The following is a 6,000-nucleotide window of genomic DNA, read 5'->3' as shown; positions in this document are numbered from 1 at the left end:
CCAGAGCACCCAGTTATATAAAACAATTATTAACAGAAATGAAAACTCAAATTATCAGTAACACAATTGTAACAGGAGACCTTAATACACCACTGACACCAAGGGACAGATCAAACAGACAGAAAATGAGCAAAGAAATAACAGAACTGAATCACACCTGTGAACAAATGGGTTTGATAGACATATACAGAATGTTCCACCCAACAACATCAGAATACACATTCTTCTCAGCAGTACATGGATCATTTTCTAAAATAGACCATATATTAGCTCACAGAACATATTTAAGCAAATGCAAAAGAGTTGAAATCATCCCTTGCATATTATCGGATCATAGCGCTCTGAAATTAGAAATTAATGACAAAGGATACTGCAAAAATTCCGCAAACACATGGAAACTAAATAACACACTCTTGAGTAATCAGTGGGTCACAGAAGAAATTAAAGAAGAAATTAAACAATACCTAAAAGAAAATGAAAATGCAGATACAACTTACCGGAATCTGTGGGATGCAATGAAAGCCGTTCTGAGAGGAAAATTTATTGCACTGAGTTCCCACATCAGGAAAACAGAACGAATACAAGTAAATAACTTGATGCTACACCTCAAACAGCTAGAAAAAGAAGAGCAAGTCAAGCCCAAAGCCAAAAGAAGAGAGGAAATTATAAGAATCAGAGCAGAAATCAATGCAATAGAGACTAAGAAAACAATCCAAAGAATCAACGAATCAAAGAGTTGGTTCTTTGAAAGAATAAATAAAATCGATAAGCCCCTAGCCAACCTTATTAAAAAAAGGAAAGAAAAAGCTCAAATTCATGCAATAAGAAATGAAAAAGGAGAAATCACTACAGACCCAATAGAAATACAGAGGATCATCAACACCTATTTCGAAAACCTCTACTCTCAAAAGTTTGATAACACAGAAGAAATAGACAGATTCTTAGAAGCATATGAAGTACCAAAGCTAGATCAAGAGGATATAAAACTGTTGTATAACCCAATCTCTGCTAATGAAATTGAGAATGTAATTGGGTCCTTGCCCACCAAGAAGAGCCCAGGCCCAGATGGATTCACTGCAGAATTCTACAAGAAATACAAAGAAGACCTAATGCCGACACTCCTCAAACTATTCAATGAAATTGAAAGGGAAGCAATCCTTCCTAAGTCATTCCTGGAAGCAAATATTACTCTAGTACCAAAACCTGAAAAAGACCCAACTAAAAAAGAGAACTATAGACTGATCTCCCTAATGAACACAGATGCAAAAATCCTCAATAAAATATTGGCAAATAGGATGGAGCAAATCATCAAGAAGATTATACACCATGACCAAGTGCGATTCATCCCAGGAATGCAAGGATGGTTCAACATACGCAAATCAATAAATGTAATCCACCATATCAATAAAGCCAAAAATAAGAATCACATGATCATTTCTATAGATGCAGAAAAAGCCTTCGATAAGGTCCAACATTTATTCATGATAAAAACTCTACAGAAAATTGGAATAGATGGTCTTTACCTCAATATAATAAAGGCCATTTATGACAAACCAACAGCCAGCATCATACTAAATGGCCAAAAATTGAAAGCCTTTACTTTAAAATCAGGCACAAGACAAGGATGTCCTTTATCACCACTCTTATTTAATATAGTATTGGAAGTACTAGCCAGAGCAATTAGGCAAGAAAGAGAAATAAAAGGGGTAAAGATAGGAAAAGAAGAAGTTAAGTTGTCATTGTTTGCAGATGACATGATACTCTACATAGAAGACCCCCTAAGCTCCATTGAAAGACTCTTAGATACAATAAATAAATTCAGTAATGTGGCTGGATACAAAATCAATACTCAGAAATCAATAGCATTCCTATACACAAACAACAAAATCACAGAGAGGGAAATAAGAGAAACTGGACTATTCACATTAGCAAGCAAAAAAATGAAATATTTAGGAATTACTCTTACGAAAGAAGTGAAAGACTTATACAGTGAAAACTATAATACACTGAAAAAGGAAATTGAAGATAATCTCAGAAAATGGAAAGACATCCCTTGCTCATGGATAGGAAGAACAAACATTGTGAAGATGGCCATTCTCCCAAAACTCTTATACAGATTCAATGCAATCCCAATAGAAATACCATCAACATACCTTATAGATCTAGAGAAATCACTCCTAAATTTCATCTGGAACCAGAAGAGACCTAGAATCGCAAAGGCAATTCTAAGCAGCAAAGACAAAGCAGGAGGGATCACAATCCCTGACTTGAAGTTATACTACAAAGCAACAGTAGTAAAATCAACATGGTATTGGAATCAAAACAGAGCTGAAGATCGATGGAATAGATTAGAAGATACAACCACAACTACAAACACACACAACCACCTTATCTTTGATAAAGGAGCCAAGCAGGTTCACTGGAAGAACGACAGTCTCTTTAATAAATGGTGCTGGAAAAACTGGCTCTCCATTTGCCGAAAACTAAAGCTAGACCCATGTCTATCACCATGTACTAAATTAAAATCTAAATGGGTCAAAGATCTGAATATTAAAACAGAAACACTAAATCTATTAGAAGACAAATTGGGTAGAAACCTTGGAGACATAGAAGTAGGTAGAGAATTCATGAACAGGACTCAAACCGCACGGGAAATACTTCCCAGAATCAATAACTGGGACCACCTCTTATTAAAAAGTTTCTGCATGTCAAAAGAAATCTCCAGCATAGTGAAAAGAAAACCCACAAACTGGGAAAAGATTTTAGTGAACTCTCTCTCAGACAAGGGACTCTTGTCTAAAACATATAAAGAATTAAAAAAAACTCAGACCTCCAAAATTCAAAGATCCAATCCAAAAATGGGCATCTGAGATGAATACACAATTCTCAGATGAAGAAATGCAAATGGCAAATAAATACATGAAAAAATGCTCATCATCATTGGTCATTAGAGAAATGCAAATTAAAACCACACTGAGATACCATCTCACTCCTGAAAGAATGGCCAGGATCAAGAAAACCAACAACAACAAATGCTGGAGAGGCTGTGGGGAAAAAGGAACTCTCCTGCACTGTTGGTGGGAGTGTAGACTGGTACAGCCTTTGTAGAGGTCTGTCTGGAGGTTTCTCAAAAAGTTGGGATTGGAAATCCCGTTTATTCCAGCTATTCCACTTCTAGGCATATTCCCAGAAGAACTGAAAGCATCATACCACAGGGATATATGTGCACCTATGTTTATAGTAGCACAATTTGTAATCGCCAGATCTTGGAAACAACCCAAGTGTCCATCAACTGAGGAATGGATAAAAAAGTTGTGGTATTTCTATACAATGGAGTATTATTCAGCTATAAAGAAGGATCACATTGAGATATTTATCAATAAATGGGTGCAGCTTGAGACCATACTCATAAGTGAAATAAATCATTCGCATGTATGAATACCTAATAGTTTTCCTAATGTAAGTAATGATTCAAATATATAAAAATATGTGGTAATCATGATTCCCCATTATGTGGCCTTGAAGCCTTATAAAATTTTCACTTATTAATTAGAAAGGCTTTATTCTGGGCTTCTTGATATGGAAATATTTGAAGCTATAGTATATGAAGTTTTATCCAAATATTTCAAGGAAAAAGACAGACACTATGGTAACTACTATTCTTTAAAAAAAATTATTTAGTTATTTCTTATGTTTACTTTAATTAAGGGAAAAATTTAAAAAATTAGGATATATAATAGTAACTCTTTTCGATTTCCTATTAACTTGTTTTGAAATCCTGTAATACTCCCACGATCTTGTTTTGACTGATTAGACTCTGTTCCATTCTGTGCGATAGTATCAAGTCTGAGGGTATAGGCAACTAATTTGAAGGCAATAAGATTCACTAAGATGCCCATTCTGGTTTGACTATTGTCTCCTTTGGAAGTCCTGTAATGTGTACAATGCCTAAGTTTTAGTGGTCTTGTTCTCTACTGTTTTGTCCAACTTTATAATATCTAGGATAGACAATTCTTTTTAAGGAAACAAGAGACAACGTTGATAACCATTGTTAATAACTTTGTACTCTGTTCTACATCATGTGCTATGTCTATCCTTGGTTTTGACTGACAGCTTTGTTTTGCCATATTTGACTTTATTCTCTCCCCCCCCAAAAAAGTAATAAGAACTAAGGAGTAATAAAATCCAAAATGTGTAAATTTTGTTGTAAAAAAGAGAGGGAGGAAAAAAAAAAGAGCTCTAACGGATATAACAGCAAGTGTGTTTAGGGGTGTTAAATAGCTGACTATATGAATGTTTTTGGATCATTGAACACAGCTGTTTGCAGTCTCTCTGTTTGAATGTCTACTTTGTATTCTTTGATACTGTGATTTGAGCAACTATTTCCAAGATGATAATATGTAATCTATTAACAGGTGATTTCTTACTGTTATGTTTTTTTTTGTAGTTCTGTATTATGTGTAACCTTACACTGCTTTGTTTTGTTTTGTGTTTTTTTTCTTTTTCCTCTTAAATAAAAAAAAAGAAAGAAAGTCACTACCTACTCATTAGAGGAAAAATTCAAAAGGAAGAGATAACAGTTAATATATGCACCAAATATGAGAGCACCCAATTACATAAGATAAATATTAATAGACATGAAAAATCAAATATACAATAACACAAATATAATGGTGAACCTTAATACCCCATTGTCACAAAGATATATATGAACTAGACAAAATCAAAGAAATAACAGAACTGAATCAAACCAGTGAACAGATGGATTTACTAGATGTTTACAGAGTGTTCCATCCAATAACATCAGAATACACATTCTTTTCAGCTGCACAAGGGAAAGTCTCTAAAATAGACCATATGTTAACCCATAGAACATGCTTAAGTAAATGCAAAGGGATTGAAGTTATCCTATGCATACTATCTGATCACAGTGCACTGTAATTGGAAATTAATTGCAAAAGACACTGCAAAAACAATGTAAACACATGGAAATTAAATAATACCCTTCTAAACAAACAACAGGTCATAGATAAAATTAAAGAAATTAAACAGTATCTACAATTAAATGAAAATAGAGATACAACATACTGGAACCTGTGGGACACAATGAAAGTGATTTTAAGAGGAAAATATATTATAATGAATTCTCACATCAGAAAACAGAACAAACACCAAAAATAGCCCACTGATGCACCTCAAGCTTTTAGTAAAAGAAAAGCAAGTCAAGATCAAAGCTCATAGAAGGGAGAAAATTATAAAGATCAGAGAAGAAATTAATGCAATTGAGACAAGAAAATAATATAGGGGCTGGGGATTTAGCTCAGCGGCATAAGCACCTGCCTTGTAAGTGCGTGATTGTGAGTTCGATTCTTGGTACCAAAAAAAAAAAGAAAAGAATATAAACAATTAATGAATTGAACAGTTGGTTCTTTGAAAGAATAAACAAAATTGATAAACCCCTGGCCAACTTTATAAAGAAAAAGAAAGAAAAAACAAATTTATACAATGAGGAATGAAAAGGGTGAAATTACTCCAGATCCTATGGAAATTCAGAAGATCATTAGTAGCTACTGTGAAATCTTTACTTGCATAGGATGAAAAACACAAAAGAAATGGACAGATTCCTAGAAACAGGAATTACTAAAGCTGAGTCAAGAAGATATAAAAATATTGAGTGACCCATATATTAATGAAATTGAAAATGTAATTTAAAACTTACCAACAAAGAATAACCCAGATCCTGACAGATTCACAACTGAATTCTACAAGAAATTTAGAGAAAATTTAATGTCAATATTCCTGAAAGTCTTTAATGAAAATGAAAAGGAAGCAATTCCCTCTAACTCATCCTTGGAGGCAAGTATTATTCTGATACCAAAGTCAGAGAAAGACTCAATCAAAAAGGAAAACCATAGGGCAATCTCCCTATTAACATAGATGCAAAAATTGTCAATAAAATACAAACAGAATGTTAACAAGTCATCAAGATTATACACTGTG

Source organism: Cavia porcellus, unplaced genomic scaffold (assembly GCF_034190915.1).
Source record: "Cavia porcellus strain 051 isolate PalLab524CR breed Dunkin Hartley unplaced genomic scaffold, mCavPor4.1 scaffold_5, whole genome shotgun sequence".
Taxonomy (NCBI): domain Eukaryota; kingdom Metazoa; phylum Chordata; class Mammalia; order Rodentia; family Caviidae; genus Cavia; species Cavia porcellus.
This window is presented reverse-complemented; position numbering follows the sequence as displayed.